This window comes from Lactuca virosa, chromosome 6, assembly GCF_052849685.1.
Source record: "Lactuca virosa cultivar CGN04683 chromosome 6, Lactuca_virosa_CGN04683_v6, whole genome shotgun sequence".
Lineage (NCBI taxonomy): Eukaryota > Viridiplantae > Streptophyta > Magnoliopsida > Asterales > Asteraceae > Lactuca > Lactuca virosa.
Window position 1 is genome coordinate 106,395,289 of NC_136431.1, and position 19,964 is coordinate 106,415,252.

Genomic DNA, 19,964 nt, shown 5'->3' on the forward strand with positions numbered 1-19,964 from the left:
ATAGTTAGACAAATCAAAAATTCAAGAAAACTTATCTTAAGGTGTTTGACTTCAATTAAAAATGAAATACAAAGTTTGGGAAAGTTTAGAACTAAATTGATTTCGTTTTGAATATTTAATCGTTAGAACACCTCTAAAATGTTAAATACTAACATTTCAATAATGGAAATTTTTCCACTTAAATTGTTATATAACAATTGATTCTTTGAAACTTAATTTCCACAGAAAAATATTTGTAACTTATCAATATTAAATTTTGACATATTATTGGCATAATTCTATTGTAGTAGTAAGTATATTAGTATTAGATTTCAATTAGAGACTCATTAGTGTGTAACATCGTTGTAGGAAAACGATAGTGGTACGAGTGGAGCGTAGATCAAGGCATCATTTGCATCATCTCAATGCATTGTGAGTATTCACCACTCCCCTATTTTCGGTTTTTACGTTTTGGGGTGGAAAAACATGTCCTAAACTATTTATGTTCGTTGTATTTATTTGACTCGTATAAACTTGGTTGCTATATTTTGCATATTGTGAGTATTCACGCACTCCCCTATTTTCAGTTTTTATGTTTTGGGGTGGAAAAGCATGTCCCGAAAAACTATTATTTGAATGTTGTATTTAAATTGATTTGTATCAAACATGATTGCTATTTTATTGCTATGTCTCTCTATGTATGTCTATGCAACACGGAACATGAGAACTTATCGTACTAAGGCCCTTCCCTTATCTCTAACCATTAACTCTTTGAGCCAATGGTCATTATTGATAGCGCTATTAGGAATTGACAACTCCTCACTCGCCCTATTGCTGGAGTGCATGATACCATATTCATCTATGGAACGATAAACATAGATCTTGATAGGGCTTCAGTCACAGGTTTGGTTGAGACTCATTGTTTGCTCATACACATACAAACTCGTTTCTCGTTATAGCAATAAACTTGTTATTTATTATGGCAATAAACTAGTTTATCAATTATAGCAATCAACTTTGTTTCTCGTTATAGCAATAAACTTGTTATTTATTATGGCAATAAACTCGTTTATCAATTATAGCAATCAACTTTGTTTCTTATTATAGCAATAAACTTTGTATCTCATTATAACAACGAACTTTTGTTACTAAATACTTATTTACTTGTTTTAGCAACAAAATTGGTTGCTTCTTATAGTAACAAACTTGTTTGATCCTTGTAGCAATGAAACTTGATTACTCATTTTAGTAACAAACTTTATTTCACATGAGGATATGAACGTTGCATCTCTTTTGGGCAACATACTTTATTTCTCATGATGACAACAAACTTTGTTTACACAAACTTATTTACTCATTTTAGCAATATATTTTTATCTATGGAAACTTATATCAAAATTTGATTTCGATTCATGAAACCAATATTATTTTTAAACTTGTGAGTACTCACCAACTATTTTTATAGTTGACGCTCGTTTTACATGCTTTTTCAGGAATCATCGAGTAAGTGGCACTTAGGGACACTTCACTTTTAGGAGCATTCACATGTGTTGTATTTCAATTTACATTGTAATTTCTTTTAAAAGTTGTTCAAACCCATTGTGAATTTGTAATGATTTGTAATTTCTTTTGCGATGAAACCCTTTGTACTGCTACGCCCTGTGTTTTCGCTTTAGCGGGGTGTGACAGGAAATGGTATCAGAGCCGAAGGTTATAGAGAATACCGGTTTTCCTTTGGAGAACCACAACTATAGCCAAAAATTTTCAAAATGTTTTTAAAATACCGAACATACTCCTGGTATAACTAATTCGAGTACGCATTATTGGACTTTAATTAAGTATAGCCTGGCCAACTATGCTTAATTAAGGAAGGTTAATGTGAGGCTGGAAACGGTTATACTAGAATTATGTTCCAAACAATTTTCAACTTAAACTTTTGAAAAAAACAAAATTTTTAGGTGTGCGTACATGCATTGCATATTATAGGCATTCATCTAGATACACTTAGAAACTAAGTGCACTTTTATAACAATGCCTTTATTTAGAAATATTCTTACCCCTTATCAAGTGCTAGGTTAACCACTTAGGTTATATCACTAGTCACTCTAGGAGCAATGCACTTAGTACTGAGAATGAGTATTCCTCGGTAGCTATTGACTTTAGATATAAGGTTAGTAGTTAGATATACACTAGTAATAATCTTAAGTCGAAACCAATACCAATTATCCCTCAATACCTCTTCATCGTCTTCGTACTAGAGTTACAACTAGGAAAAAGCGTTTCGATACCGACACGAATGATAATCGGAGCATCGCGTAAGGATGTAGATGAGTCACCACTAAGTAATCACTTGGATACCATTGACGGGCATTCCGGATTCGACTCACAAGGAGACACAAAGGTTTAACCTATTGCTACTAATACGTGAGACCTTATTACTACGCTACGATTTAGCTTTAGGTTGTTTCCACCTTTAGGTTAAAACTTAACATAGGATATCCCTTTGACCTCTATAAAAGGCCACGAAACTGCATTGACACCATAAAACGTTTTTCAAACAATTTTTCTTGCCCTTTATCTTAGGGAAAAAGACATCAGTACTCGTCTTATACTCGCCTTGTACTCGCCTTAGTATTTAGGTACGATCAGCTACACTAATATACTTATTCCTTACTTCTTAATCTTCCATCGAAAATTTATTTCGTTTCATCGGTTTTATTTATCATCGATAAAATACTTTATAACCACTTCATACAACTTACTAGACATTTCCTAACAATGTAAGTCATATTCTCGCTAAAAATCTTTTGACAACTTACTTTAACTTAACACTTTTCTTCAAAACTCAATTTAACCAATATTGGTTTTAACCTTGCTATTTCAATTTCATTTCAAATTCATTTCAATGGATTGATGTGCTTTTAAGGGCATATAAACCATTTTAAACATTGCTTACCATTTTGACACGTCTTTGAAAAACTAGAAACATTTTCTTTTATAATCGTGTTTAAACTCTTTACTATAAAACTTAAACATATGACGTTAAAGTTCATATTATGTGTAAAAGCTTCATCGGATCTTCAAACCACTTTTGTTTTAAGACTTTTGACTACTTCCCCATTTAGGCATCGTACTTTACTTAAATGTGTTTTCTTGAAACCCAACATGGTATTTTTTACAACTTTCTACTCCAAGCGTGATTACAAGGCATCACTAATGCGTACATTTCAAAACACACCTTATTTGTATATTTTATTACAAATTAGTTAAATAATCTGTAAAACTTCTAAAATATAAAGCATTGCAAAACTTAGTGTTCACTTTTAAATTTCCAGTGACGCACCTTCAACAATGTATAATTACTCTTCTAAATCTATTCAGTCTTTACCTTATATGTTTTAACTATTATTGAACTCCATTCTAAAAAGTCAAATTGTCAGATTTTCAACTACCGTTTGTAGTGCTTCTTCTTTTTCACAAATGGAGTTTAACTTAATAGATCACTCATGATTTTTAGCAAACACTTTAAAAGTTCCACATGTCTATTTAATCATCAACATACATCAAATATTGAAGTTTGAAAAATATCTCGACTTGGCTTTAAATCTACCTATACATATTATTCTTAAAATTTTAACGATAGCAATCATTGTCGCCGGTACCTTCCTTTTCTATCCCCCGCACTTGATTTCTTGCTCTCCTTCTAATTTTAGATATTGCACACCCACGATAATAACATAATACATTGACTAACTTTGTTTCTGTCTATTTTGCTTCTCATGGTATCGTGTTCGTACACATACAGACTAGAAGTCTACCCTTTCGTTTTGAGCAATTAATACGTGTATAGTCGTGAGACATAATTTTGATTTAGTCAACTTTGATATATTCAATTACGCCTTTTATCATATACATCTTGTTTTTATTTTGAAATCTACTATAAACAAGTGATCCTTATTTACATTTGCTCTTTCGTTCTAAATTCGGAAACTTGATTTAAAATGCAAGTTTCATTATGTTTTTCCTTATAGTTAATACACAAGATGAAGACCCTTATGCTTATAATTTTTCTATATCCGGAAAATATATGTCAAGAATACATTTCTTATGTTTCATCTTTTCTTTAAAATCATAAAAAGTTTTAAATCTTACGATTATCTATTTTCTAAATGATTGTTTTTGTAGAAACACTAAACTAAGAATGCACTATTTTCAATGATCGGTATTTTTATTCATTTCTTAAAAATAGCATTCTACTTTGCAATTTTCAGTGAGTTCTTAAACTCTCAAACTTGTTTTCATAAATATTCTGACTCCTCTTAAACTTGTATTTGTCATGACTTAGACAATTAGTCAATTTTACAAAAAGCCTAATATCAATATTTCTATAAAAAAAATTTTTCCCTTAATGACGACTTAAACATTTAACTTTAATTTATCTTTTTATTATTTTACTACTTTGTTGGATCGTCACACATGTATCTTCATTATCTTGGAATTATTACACATTTTGATAATAGTGAGATTAATTATCATTTCTAAACAAACATTTTGATAACAATGAGATTTTTAATCACTTCTAAACACTTAAAATGCTATATACACAATGTGATTTAATTTATCATAAATTTTCATCGCCTCCATTTGCACCAATGACTCTCTAAATATATTTATTCTTCGAATATGGTTTTATTATTGTAAGAGTAACCGTAGTAGTAATTATAGCCTCGGAGATGCTCAATCATTCGTAATTTATTTTGTCGACGACACTTAATTAGCCTTTACATTTGAGATGTACCAAAACTTCGTTGCCTACCCTTAGTACGTATTTTAGGAACTTACCCTCAATCGCTTCTCTTTCATTCGTGCTACCCCTTCTTATTTCAAAATATATCCTCTCCAGATGTAGTAGCCAACCCGGAAGTGAACAAATTGTTGCTAATCTCTTCTTTATTAGGCGGCAAATTCACACTTAGTGCTAATTTAGAATGCAACTTAAAGATCAATGCGGATTTAACGCTAAATGCAGTTGGTGCTTCGGAAAAAAAAAATTATAACTCTCTTGATTCAGATAATATCTAATTAAATAATCTTTTTCAACTAGGTCGCCATGGTTGGATCATGATTTCCATGATCCTAATTTCTCGCAATCTAGACTGTAGAACTCGAATTAAGGAAACATTACTTTGATTATAGCTAAAGAACTGGGCTCTTCCCTTGGAGAATTAACCCAAAATAATCAAAGAACACTTCAAGTCACCACCTCCCGAACGATACAATTGTATTCGGCTGAGTTCTAATAGAATACGTCACGAATTTAATTTCGGGACGAAATTCTTTCAACCGGGGAGACTGTGACAGTCGTCAAAATTCGAGTCGGTTTTAGATTTGACTAAACTTAGTTGCACATATAGGCACTACACATACTAGACTTAGTAACTAGAAGCTAAGTTATAACCTACTAGAAACTTGGAAACAATTAGAATCAATGGATAGTGTGCATAGATTTCACATTGATATGTGAATTCTATAACTACTTAACTGTAGAGACTATCCATATTCGGGTCATTCTTTGACTCGAACACCATTTCATGAATCATATTCACACATCATGCACTTGACCTAGAAGTAGAAATTAGGTCAAAGTCTCATAGAAACTTAAGTCAAAGTTGAAGAGTAGGACTAGTATACTTGATTCCTCAATTTCGTTTGAATCTCGGAATCACTACATAGAATGCCAATAAACCGCTAAAAATAAATTACAAACAATATTTCTAATTTGAATAAGAGTTATGAAACTCTAAAATAGTTTGAAGTCTCAAAATTCAAGTAATTTTGATATCCAAAGATTTACAAACTCTCAAAAACCCTAAATGCCCTAAAAACTCACATTTATAAACTTTGACCTTAAAAATTCTATAAAAATAATCATGAACCTTATAATATGATCTTATAACAATTAAAATTATGAAAATGCATTCAAGGAAAATGAAATTTAACTCATTAACATTTACCCTTAATTTATAAACCAAAAATCAAGAGTTTTATGCATAAAAACTAGGTTAAGGTGCACATTTTATAAAAAGTTGGATATTTTTATAAAAGATTTGAATTTTTATAAAAGAAACAAGAGATAGGGAGCCTCTCCTCCCCTAAAATCGGATCCCTCTCTCCCCATATCTCTCTCTCACACTCTCATTCTCCAACACACACATCTCTCTTCTTTCTCTCTCTAGAAAACTCTCTCTACCTTCTCTCTACTTTTTCTCTCCAAACACTACTCCATTCTCTCTTCCTCCCTCTAAAGAACCAAGAAATATTCCAGAAAACAAACCCAAGAACACTCCTCAAACTCGAAATCTTCATCATCTTGTGGTATTCTTGAAGGTAAAATCGATTTCTACTTCACTTTTCCTTCAAGTTTTGCTCTTTTCTTACACTTTCTCCTTCTTCATCTTCTTCAAACTTGTTTTCTTTTTGTTATAATGGTTTTTAGAACATGATGGATGTGTTTTAACACCATGCATGTATGATAAACAAGGTTGCATGTTCATGATCTTAGTGCAAAAATCGATTTTAAGGATTAAAACATCAAACTCAAGTTAAGAGTTTTTGAGAAACAAAATTTTGTTCATAAATGAATGTATACATTTTGATAAGTTTTAATCTTTTGATCTCTGGAAACATGACTAGAATATAAGTTTATCATGATATCTTTTAAAATATTTCAAAAGATTTACTCAAAGAAATGATGAAAACTCATTTTTCTAACCAATCACCATGCATGCAATCTGCCAGATTTCTTTACCTGACTTTAAACTGTCATATCTCACTCATTTCTTAACCAAAATTCGGAATTCTTTTTCTGAAATATAATATTTTGAGTTAGCTTCCAAACCCATCTTACCTCATTGGAAAATTCAAATATTTCGATTTTTAGCAATTTTTACAAAACTGTTGCTCAATCAGCACCTTTTTGTGAATACTAGTTTTGTATTGCATGTTCAAAGATCTTATTCATCACTAAAAATCAAGGAAAAATTAACTTGAGCACTTAACATCATGTATTAAGAGGTATAAAAATATCTTGATTCAAAAGCCTTTGGAACATGTTGCAAGAATTCTCAAAGTAACATCAATATGTTTTACCAAAATCACAAGAATCAAGTTTTCTCTATAATTGTTTGAGCCTTTAGGCATGTTTTTCGACATCAAAAATAAGAAAACAATTTTTCATTGTTATTAAATTGTTTGAAGTTGCATTCTGGAAATTTTCAGCTCAATATATATTTTCTTTATTTTTACATGAAAATAATAATAAAATAGAGTGTTAAAGCATATAAAATACTTAAACTCGTAAATAAATTCTGGAAATATTTGTGGATGACCCTTTAAGTTAATAAACATCTCTCATGAAGTTTCATCGATTTTTGTTACTGTTTAGTATGGTTTTTAATTTTCTTTTTATTTAGCTCTAATAAATCATAAAACCACTTTAGGGAATGTAAAAATATTATTTCTTATTTTTCGCAGCTTGTACCTTTTATTTAAGACTCCGAAAAATATTTTGGGAATTTTTGAAAATGTATATCTATTTTTCTTGAATTTTTGTGTTTATAATGGACTAAAAACTGGAAAAATAGTTTTACTCATCCAAAATTCATGAAAATTTACCAGAAACTCTTATAATATGTTAGGATGATACATAAAAATTTTGATGATTTTTATCTTCTGTATGCTATTTTTCTTCTATTTTCCCAAGATTTAATACACTTAAATGTACAAAAATCAGAAAAATTGTGTTAAACTTTTTGAAAACACATATTAATATTTTTCCTAGATTATGTACACTGTAAAATAGTTACACAAAAATTACAAGAATTTTTCATGATAATTTACTATTTTTCCATGATTTTATGATTATTCATGGAATTAAATGGTGAAAAATAGTTAGACAAATCAAAAATTCAAGAAAATTTATCTTAAGGTGTTTGACTTCAATTAAAAATGAAATACAAAGTTTGGGAAAGTTTAGAACTAAATTGATTTCGTTTTGAATATTTAATCGTTGGAACACCTCTAAAATGTTAAATATTAACATTTCAATAATGGAAATTTTTCCACTTAAATTGTTATATAACAATTGATTCTTTGAAACTTAATTTCCACAGAAAAATATTTGTAACTTATCAATATTAAATTTTGACATATTATTGGCATAATTCTATTGTAGTAGTAAGTATACTAGTATTAGATTTCAATTAGAGACTCATTAGTGTGTAACATCGTTGTAGGAAAACGATAGTGGTACGAGTGGAGCGTAGATCAAGGCATCATTTGCATCATCTCAATGCATTGTGAGTATTCACCACTCCTCTATTTTCGGTTTTTACGTTTTGGGGTGGAAAAGCATGTCCTAAACTATTTATGTTCGTTGTATTTATTTGACTCGTATAAACTTGGTTGCTATATTTTGCATATTGTGAGTATTCACGCACTCCCCTATTTTCAGTTTTTATGTTTTGGGGTGGAAAAGCATGTCCCGAAAAACTATTATTTAAATGTTGTATTTAAATTGATTTGTATCAAACATGATTGCTATTTTATTGCTATGTCTCTCTATGTATGTCTATGCAACACGGAACATGAGAACTTATCGTACTAAGGCCCTTCCCTTATCTCTAACCATTAACTCTTTGAGCCAATGGTCATTATGGATAACGCTATTAGGAATTGACAACTCCTCACTCGCCCTATTGCTGGAGTGCATGATACCATATTCATCTATGGAACGATAAGCATAGATCTTGATAGGGCTTCAGTCACAGGTTTGGTTGAGACTCATTGTTTGCTCATACACATACAAACTCGTTTCTCGTTATAGCAATAAACTTGTTATTTATTATGGCAATAAACTCGTTTATCAATTATAGCAATCAACTTTGTTTCTCGTTATAGCAATAAACTTGTTATTTATTATGGCAATAAACTCGTTTATCAATTATAGCAATCAACTTTGTTTCTTATTATAGCAATAAACTTTGTATCTCATTATAACAACGAACTTTTGTTACTAAATACTTATTTACTTGTTTTAGCAACAAAATTGGTTGCTTCTTATAGTAACAAACTTGTTTGCTCCTTGTAGCAATGAAACTTGATTACTCATTTTAGTAACAAACTTTATTTCACATGAGGATATGAACGTTGCATCTCTTTTGGGCAACATACTTTATTTCTCATGATGACAACAAACTTTGTTTACACAAACTTATTTACTCATTTTAGCAATATATTTTTATCTATGGAAACTTATATCAAAATTTGATTTCGATTCATGAAACCAATATTATTTTTAAACTTGTGAGTACTCACCAACTATTTTTATAGTTGACGCTCGTTTTACATGCTTTTTCAGGAATCATCGAGTAAGTGGCACTTAGGGACACTTCACTTTTAGGAGCATTCGCATGTGTTGTATTTCAATTTACATTGTAATTTCTTTTAAAAGTTGTTCAAACCCATTGTGAATTTGTAATGATTTGTAATTTCTTTTGCGATGAAACCCTTTGTACTGCTACGCCCTGTGTTTTCGCTTTAGCGGGGTGTGACAGGAAATGGTATCAGAGCCGAAGGTTATAGAGAATACCGGTTTTCCTTTGGAGAACCACAACTATAGCCAAAAATTTTCAAAATGTTTTTAAAATACCGAACATACTCCTGGTATAACTAATTCGAGTACGCATTATTGGACTTTAATTAAGTATAGCCTGGCCAACTATGCTTAATTAAGGAAGGTTAATGTGAGGCTGGAAACGGTTATACTAGAATTATGTTCCAAACAATTTTCAACTTAAACTTTTGAAAAAAAAAAAAATTTCGGTGTGCGTACATGCATTGCATATTATAGGCATTCATCTAGATACACTTAGAAACTAAGTGCACTTTTATAACAATGCCTTTATTTAGAAATATTCTTACCCCTTATCAAGTGCTAGGTTAACCACTTAGGTTATATCACTAGTCACTCTAGGAGCAATGCACTTAGTACTGAGAATGAGTATTCCTCGGTAGCTATTGACTTTAGATATAAGGTTAGTAGTTAGATATACACTAGTAATAATCTTAAGTCGAAACCTATACCAATTATCCCTCAATACCTCTTCATCGTCTTCGTACTAGAGTTACAACTAGGAAAAAGCGTTTCGATACCGACACTAATGATAATCGGAGCATCGCGTAAGGATGTAGATGAGTCACCACTAAGTAATCACTTGGATACCATTGACGGGCATTCCGGATTCGACTCACAAGGAGACACAAAGGTTTAACCTATTGCTACTAATACGTGAGACCTTATTACTACGCTACGATTTAGCTTTAGGTTGTTTCCACCTTCAGGTTAAAACTTAACATAGGATATCCCTTTGACCTCTATAAAAGGCCACGAAACTGCATTGACACCATAAAACGTTTTTCAAACAATTTTTCTTGCCCTTTATCTTAGGGAAAAAGACATCAGTACTCGTCTTATACTCGCCTTGTACTCGCCTTAGTATTTAGGTACGATCAGCTACACTAATATACTTATTCCTTACTTCTTAATCTTCCATCGAAAAATTATTTCGTTTCATCGGTTTTATTTATCATCGATAAAATACTTTATAACCACTTCATACAACTTACTAGACATTTCCTAACAATGTAAGTCATATTCTCGCTAAAAATCTTTTGACAACTTACTTTAACTTAACACTTTTCTTCAAAACTCAATTTAACCAATATTGGTTTTAACCTTGCTATTTCAATTTCATTTCAAATTCATTTCAATGGATTGATGTGCTTTTAAGGGCATATAAACCATTTTAAACATTGCTTACCATTTTGACACGTCTTTGAAAAACTAGAAACATTTTCTTTTATAATCGTGTTTAAACTCTTTACTATAAAACTTAAACATATGACGTTAAAGTTCATATTATGTGTAAAAGCTTCATCGGATCTTCAAACCACTTTTGTTTTAAGACTTTTGACTACTTCCCCATTTAGGCATCGTACTTTACTTAAATGTGTTTTCTTGAAACCCAACATGGTATTTTTTACAACTTTCTACTCCAAGCGTGATTACAAGGCATCACTAATGCGTACATTTCAAAACACACCTTATTTGTATATTTTATTACAAATTAGTTAAATAATCTGTAAAACTTCTAAAATATAAAGCATTGCAAAACTTAGTGTTCACTTTTAAATTTCCAGTGACGCACCTTCAACAATGTATAATTACTCTTCTAAATCTATTGAGTCTTTACCTTATATGTTTTAACTATTATTGAACTCCATTCTAAAAAGTCAAATTGTCAGATTTTCAACTACCGTTTGTAGTGCTTCTTCTTTTTCACAAATGGAGTTTAACTTAATAGATCACTCATGATTTTTAGCAAACACTTTAAAAGTTCCACATGTCTATTTAATCATCAACATACATCAAATATTGAAGTTTGAAAAATCTCTCGACTTGGCTTTAAATCTACCTATACATATTATTCTTAAAATTTTAACGATAACAATCATTGTCGCCGGTACCTTCCTTTTCTATCCCCGGCACTTGATTTCTTGCTCTCCTTCTAATTTTAGATATTGCACACCCACGATAATAACATAATACATTGACTAACTTTGTTTCTGTCTATTTTGCTTCTCATGGTATCATGTTCGTACACATACAGACTAGAAGTCTACCCTTTCGTTTTGAGCAATTAATACGTGTATAGTCGTGAGACATAATTTTGATTTAGTCAACTTTGATATATTCAATTACGCCTTTTATCATATACATCTTGTTTTTATTTTGAAATCTACTATAAACAAGTGATCCTTATTTACATTTGCTCTTTCGTTCTAAATTCGGAAACTTGATTTAAAAATGCAAGTTTCATTATGTTTTTCCTTATAGTTAATACACAAGATGAAGACCCTTATGCTTATAATTTTTCTATATCCGGAAAATATATGTCAAGAATACATTTCTTATGTTTCATCTTTTCTTTAAAATCATAAAAAGTTTTAAATCTTACGATTATCTATTTTCTAAATGATTGTTTTTGTAGAAACACTAAACTAAGAATGCACTATTTTCAATGATCGGTATTTTTATTCATTTCTTAAAAATAGCATTCTACTTTGCAATTTTTAGTGAGTTCCTAAACTCTCAAACTTGTTTTCATAAATATTCTGACTCCTCTTAAACTTGTATTTGTCATGACTTAGACAATTAGTCAATTTTACAAAAAGCCTAATATCAATATTTCTATAAAAAAAAAATTTCCCTTAATGACGACTTAAACATTTAACTTTAATTTATCTTTTTATTATTTTACTACTTTGTTGGATCGCCACACATGTATCTTCATTATCTTGGAATTATTACACATTTTGATAATAGTGAGATTAATTATCATTTCTAAACAAACATTTTGATAACAATGAGATTTTTAATCACTTCTAAACACTTAAAATGCTATATACACAATGTGATTTAATTTATCATAAATTTTCATCGCCTCCATTTGCACCAATGACTCTCTAAATATATTTATTCTTCGAATATGGTTTTATTATTGTAAGAGTAACCGTAGTAGTAATTATAGCCTCGGAGATGCTCAATCATTCGTAATTTATTTTGTCGACGACACTTAATTAGCCTTTACATTTGAGATGTACCAAAACTTCGTTGCCTACCCTTAGTACGTATTTTAGGAACTTACCCTCAATCGCTTCTCTTTCATTCGTGCTACCCCGTCTTATTTCAAAATATATCCTTTCCAGATGTAGTAGCCAACCCGGAAGTGAACAAATTGTTCCTAATCTCTTCTTTATTAGGCGGCAAATTCACACTTAGTGCTAATTTAGAATGCAACTTAAAGATCAATGCGGATTTAACGCTAAATGCAGTTGGTGCTTCGGAAAAAAAAAATTTATAACTCTCTTGATTCAGATAATATCTAATTAAATAATCTTTTTCAACTAGGTCGCCATGGTTGGATCATGATTTCCATGATCCTAATTTCTCGCAATCTAGACTGTAGAACTCGAATTAAGGAAACATTACTTTGATTATAGCTAAAGAACTGGGCTCTTCCCTTGGAGAATTAACCCAAAATAATCAAAGAACACTTCAAGTCACCACCTCCCGAACGATACAATTGTATTCGGCTGAGTTCTAATAGAATACGTCACGAATTTAATTTCGGGACGAAATTCTTTCAACCGGGGAGACTGTGACAGTCGTCAAAATTCGAGTCGGTTTTAGATTTGACTAAACTTAGTTGCACATATAGGCACTACACATACTAGACTTAGTAACTAGAAGCTAAGTTATAACCTACTAGAAACTTGGAAACAATTAGAATCAATGGATAGTGTGCATAGATTTCACATTGATATGTGAATTCTATAACTACTTAACTGTAGAGACTATCCATATTCGGGTCATTCTTTGACTCGAACACCATTTCATGAATCATATTCACACATCATGCACTTGACCTAGAAGTAGAAATTAGGTCAAAGTCTCATAGAAACTTAAGTCAAAGTTGAAGAGTAGGACTAGTATACTTGATTCCTCAATTTCGTTTGAATCTCGGAATCACTACATAGAATGCCAATAAACCGCTAAAAATAAATTACAAACAATATTTCTAATTTGAATAAGAGTTATGAAACTCTAAAATAGTTTGAAGTCTCAAAATTCAAGTAATTTTGATATCCAAAGATTTACAAACTCTCAAAAACCCTAAATGCCCTAAAAACTCACATTTATAAACTTTGACCTTAAAAATTCTATAAAAATAATCATGAACCTTATAATATGATCTTATAACAATTAAAATTATGAAAATGCATTCAAGGAAAATAAAATTTAACTCATTAACATTTACCCTTAATTTATAAACCAAAAATCAAGAGTTTTATGCATAAAAACTAGGTTAAGGTGCACATTTTATAAAAAGTTGGATATTTTTATAAAAGATTTGAATTTTTATAAAAGAAACAAGAGATAGGGAGCCTCTCCTCCCCTAAAATCGGATCCCTCTCTCCCCATATCTCTCTCTCACACTCTCATTCTCCAACACACACATCTCTCTTCTTTCTCTCTCTAGAAAACTCTCTCTACCTTCTCTCTACTTTTTCTCTCCAAACACCACTCCATTCTCTCTTCCTCCCTCTAAAGAACCAAGAAATATTCCAGAAAACAAACCCAAGAACACTCCTCAAACTCGAAATCTTCATCATCTTGTGGTATTCTTGAAGGTAAAATCGATTTCTACTTCACTTTTCCTTCAAGTTTTGCTCTTTTCTTACACTTTCTCCTTCTTCATCTTCTTCAAACTTGTTTTCTTTTTGTTAAAATGGTTTTTAGAACATGATGGATGTGTTTTAACACCATGCATGTATGATAAACAAGGTTGCATGTTCATGATCTTAGTGCAAAAATCGATTTTAAGGATTAAAACATCAAACTCAAGTTAAGAGTTTTTGAGAAACAAAATTTTGTTCATAAATGAATGTATACATTTTGATAAGTTTTAATCTTTTGATCTCTGGAAACATGACTAGAATATAAGTTTATCATGATATCTTTTAAAATATTTCAAAAGATTTACTCAAAGAAATGATGAAAACTCATTTTTCTAACCAATCACCATGCATGCAATCTGCCAGATTTCTTTACCTGACTTTAAACTGTCATATCTCACTCATTTCTTAACCAAAATTCGGGATTCTTTTTCTGAAATATAATATTTTGAGTTAGCTTTCAAACCCATCTTACCTCATTGGAAAATTCAAATATTTCGATTTTTAGCAATTTTTACAAAACTGTTGCTCAATCAGCACCTTTTTTGTGAATACTAGTTTTGTATTGCATGTTCAAAGATCTTATTCATCACTAAAAATCAAGGAAAAATTAACTTGAGCACGTAACATCATGTATTAAGAGGTATAAAAATATCTTGATTCAAAAGCCTTTGGAACATGTTGCAAAAATTCTCAAAGTAACATCAATATTTTTTACCAAAATCACAAGAATCAAGTTTTCTCTATAATTGTTTGAGCCTTTAGGCATGTTTTTCGACATCAAAAATAAGAAAACAATTTTTCATTGTTATTAAATTGTTTGAAGTTGCATTCTGGAAATTTTCAGCTCAATATATATTTTCTTTATTTTTACATGAAAATAATAATAAAATAGAGTGTTAAAGCATATAAAATACTTAAACTCGTAAATAAATTCTGGAAATATTTTTGGATGACCCTTTAAGTTAATAAACATCTCTCATGAAGTTTCATCGATTTTTGTTACTGTTTAGTATGGTTTTTAATTTTCTTTTTATTTAGCTCTAATAAATCATAAAACCACTTTAGGGAATGTGAAAATGTTATTTCTTATTTTTCGCAGCTTGTACCTTATATTTAAGACTCCGAAAAATATTTTGGGAATTTTTGAAAATGTATATCTATTTTTCTTGAATTTTTGTGTTTATAATGGACTAAAAACTGGAAAAATAGTTTTACTCATCCAAAATTCATGAAAATTTACCAGAAACTCTTATAATATGTTAGGATGATACATAAAAATTTTGATGATTTTTATCTTCTGTATGCTATTTTTCTTCTATTTTCCCAAGATTTAATACACTTAAATGTACAAAAATCAGAAAAATTGTGTTAAACTTTTTGAAAACACATATTAATATTTTCCTAGATTATATACACTGTAAAATAGTTACACAAAAATTACAAGAATTTTTCATGATAATTTACTATTTTTCCATTATTTTATGATTATTCATGGAATTAAATGGTGAAAAATAGTTAGACAAATCAAAAATTCAAGAAAATTTATCTTAAGGTGTTTGACTTCAATTAAAAATGAAATACAAAGTTTGGGAAAGTTTAGAACTAAATTGATTTCGTTTTGAATATTTAATCGTTGGAACACCTCTAAAATGTTAAATATTAACATTTCAATAATGGAAATTTTCCCACTTAAATTGTTATATAACAATTGATTCTTTGAAACTTAATTTCCACAGAAAAATGTTTGTAACTTATCAATATTAAATTTTGACACATTATTGGCATAATTCTATTGTAGTAGTAAGTATACTAGTATTAGATTTCAATTAGAGACTCATTAGTGTGTAACATCGTTGTAGGAAAACGATAGTGGTACGAGTGGAGCGTAGATCAAGGCATCATTTGCATCATCTCAATGCATTGTGAGTATTCACCACTCCCCTATTTTCGGTTTTTACGTTTTGGGGTGGAAAAGCATGTCCTAAACTATTTATGTTCGTTGTATTTATTTGACTCGTATAAACTTGGTTGCTATATTTTGCATATTGTGAGTATTCACGCACTCCCCTATTTTCAGTTTTTATGTTTTGGGGTGGAAAAGCATGTCCCGAAAAACTATTATTTGAATGTTGTATTTAAATTGATTTGTATCAAACATGATTGCTATTTTATTGCTATGTCTCTCTATGTATGTCTATGCAACACGGAACATGAGAACTTATCGTACTAAGGCCCTTCCCTTATCTCTAACCATTAACTCTTTGAGCCAATGGTCATTATGGATAGCGCTATTAGGAATTGACAACTCCTCACTCGCCCTATTGCTGGAGTGCATGATACCATATTCATCTATGGAACGATAAGCATAGATCTTGATAGGGCTTCAGTCACAGGTTTGGTTGAGACTCATTGTTTGCTCATACACATACAAACTCGTTTCTCGTTATAGCAATAAACTTGTTATTTATTATGGCAATAAACTCGTTTATCAATTATAGCAATCAACTTTGTTTCTCGTTATAGCAATAAACTTGTTATTTATTATGGCAATAAACTCGTTTATCAATTATAGCAATCAACTTTGTTTCTTATTATAGCAATAAACTTTGTATCTCATTATAACAACGAACTTTTGTTACTAAATACTTATTTACTTGTTTTAGCAACAAAATTGGTTGCTTCTTATAGTAACGAACTTGTTTGCTCCTTATAGCAATGAAACTTGATTACTCATTTTAGTAACAAACTTTATTTCACATGAGGATATGAACGTTGCATCTCTTTTGGGCAACATACTTTATTTCTCATGATGACAACAAACTTTGTTTACACAAACTTATTTACTCATTTTAGCAATATATTTTTATCTATGGAAACTTATATCAAAATTTGATTTCGATTCATGAAACCAATATTATTTTTAAACTTGTGAGTACTCACCAACTATTTTTATAGTTGACGCTCGTTTTACATGCTTTTTCAGGAATCATCGAGTAAGTGACACTTAGGGACACTTCACTTTTAGGAGCATTCGCATGTGTTGTATTTCAATTTACATTGTAATTTCTTTTAAAAGTTGTTCAAACCCATTGTGAATTTGTAATGATTTGTAATTTCTTTTGCGATGAAACCCTTTGTACTGCCACGCCCTGTGTTTCCGCTTTAGCGGGGTGTGGCACAAACCAATCTTCAAAAACTCTTGGAAGCTAGCACCACAAAATCTCGTGTCTCTAATGGTTCACACCCAAACCCCAACAACTAAGGAACTTGAAGAGAGAGGCGAAGGAAATCAGATTTTCGGCTATGCTCTTAGCAAAAGAAATGGTCGAAGATATGAGGCTAATAGACCCTATTTATAGCTGATAGGTAAAACCCTAGATAACCCTTACTTGATTTTTTTTTTGAAATGGCAAACTATCCTACTCCTAGTCTAATCCTAAACACCATCAATGTCTCCTAGTGAGACTTGAACCCATGACCTCTCATTTAAAAGAGTTACTCCTTACCGCTAGGCCAAAGGCAATATTTCAAATCAGATAATTATTTGGTTTCCTAATTATCTTATGGGATATTCTAGAAACCCTAAAATGCCTCTCCAAAACCTTCTACCCCTTTGGGAAGATTCTGGAATCCCTTTTATTCAACTATTAAACAATTATAGCTTAGGTCCTTGCATTTTTAATTAATCCAATTAATTCTAATTAATTTCTTATTCATTCTTAATTAAATAATACTATTTTCTAATTAATATATTGTTCTTATAATATATTAACAAATCATTTATTGCTATTTATTAATCATATAATAAATCAATAAATCAATCTCTCTCTGTCTCTGTCTCTGTCTCTGTCTCTGTCTCTCTAAAAGTCATCACATTCGATTACTACGTCTGAGGGCAACCCAAAAGGACTATGTTTTTAATTTAAGTACGTACCGATTTAGTTTTTGCTTAGACACCTAATCCAACAGTCTCCCACTTAGATAAGTCTATAAATATAATTTTCAGTATAACTTCTAAACTAATAGCAAAGTGTGCTTCCCAGAGCAACTCCAGCCTCTGAACTGATCGGTCATTGGTCCTAAGATAAGTGATCAAATATTCCTTCATTCTACAAGATATTGTATGGACACGAGACACGGATTAGAATCAATCTCATTGTCCAAAATTCTGTTTACCTATTTCCTGAAATGTGATGACCTCATAAGACTTACTAATTGAACACATTAATTTAGTCCTAGCTGGGACCAACTCTATAAGTCAACACTAAATCACTGAGGGGTCCAAAGATATCGTTTTTCCTATTAGGGAAAAAGGAACGAATAGTCTTTGACTCATATGCTTGTATCTTTTACTCACCAAATCATACACGACTCTAAGTTTTATAACATCAAGTAACTGATGCGTTTACATAGCACCAATGCACAACCGACTTGTAAACTACAACTCATATATATTTCTGTTTTAAGAATATAAGATATTATCATCTCAGAATTACTCATTATAGAATCCATGGATTAATTATCTGAGTGTGGGTTTATCAAATACTCAAAATCTTTATTTTCTAAGTACTCATGAATGTTGCAGCAACACAATTGTTATGTCTAATCTTCTTAGCCACTTCAAGCAGTCATGATCTGATGTAACATCCCCCTCTGGCACGTATCACAATATTGTCCGCTTTGGGCCACTCGGCACGAGGTCTTCCCGGGGGGTCACCCATCCCGGTACTACTCCCGCCCGAGCACGCTTAACTACAGAGTTCTTATGGGATCTGTTGCCATCCCGGTGCAACCCACCTTCACCCCCGTTATAGGGTTCGACGTCCACATCGAACACATCGACCTGTGCCCTAGCTCTGATACCAACTTGTAACAACCCACTTTTCTAATATCGATTAACTAAAAAATAATTGTTCCGACTGTTGGGTTTTATGTACTCTAACATCCCTATGGTGCACATACAACCCTAATGCTTTGGATCTAAGTTTTATCTAATTATACATGCAATATTCATTTTCCAAAGCATGAAGCCTAACTAGCATGCAACTTTGATATATGTATCATAAAAACTAGTTAGATGATTACCTCTTGTTGTAGCTTGTAGAACTTGGCCTTATAAGAGCTTAGCACCGCAAGTATGACTCCTCAAACTAGTCACAAACACCAAGAACAATTAGAAGACAATGAGAGAGGTTTAGGAGACATCAAAAATTGGCTAGCTTCTTCTTGGAATGCAAGTGTGCCGATTTTGGAGCTAAGGGTACACATTTATAGTGTAGAATTCCAAGGGTCACTTGTAAACCCTAATTCATACAGTTAGGCTTATGTTCCAACAATTGATTTGGACTAACACTTCATGGACTATCTCATAAGCTTAGACCATCACAAATCAATCATGGATCATTAGCCCAAACCATAAGTATCACTGATTTACATAATCAGCCCCTGTTAATTTAATTAGTCTCTTTTGATCACTAAATTTATTCTTGATCAATACCAATTAAATAAATCACAAATAGCATCTTTCTCAAATATCCATCCTATCAAATTGTTCTGATGAAGGCAACCCGAAATGGACCATGCTACTATTGGGGTAAGTACATACCAATTATAGTTATGGGCTT

The 19,964-nt window shown here is 31.1% G+C and overlaps 1 pseudogene; it reads right to left on the reverse strand.

The window, feature by feature from the left end:
- Positions 1-19,024: 19,024 nt before the first annotated feature.
- LOC145122921 (5S ribosomal RNA) lies at positions 19,025-19,140 on the reverse strand (annotated as a pseudogene).
- Positions 19,141-19,964: the final 824 nt, after the last annotated feature.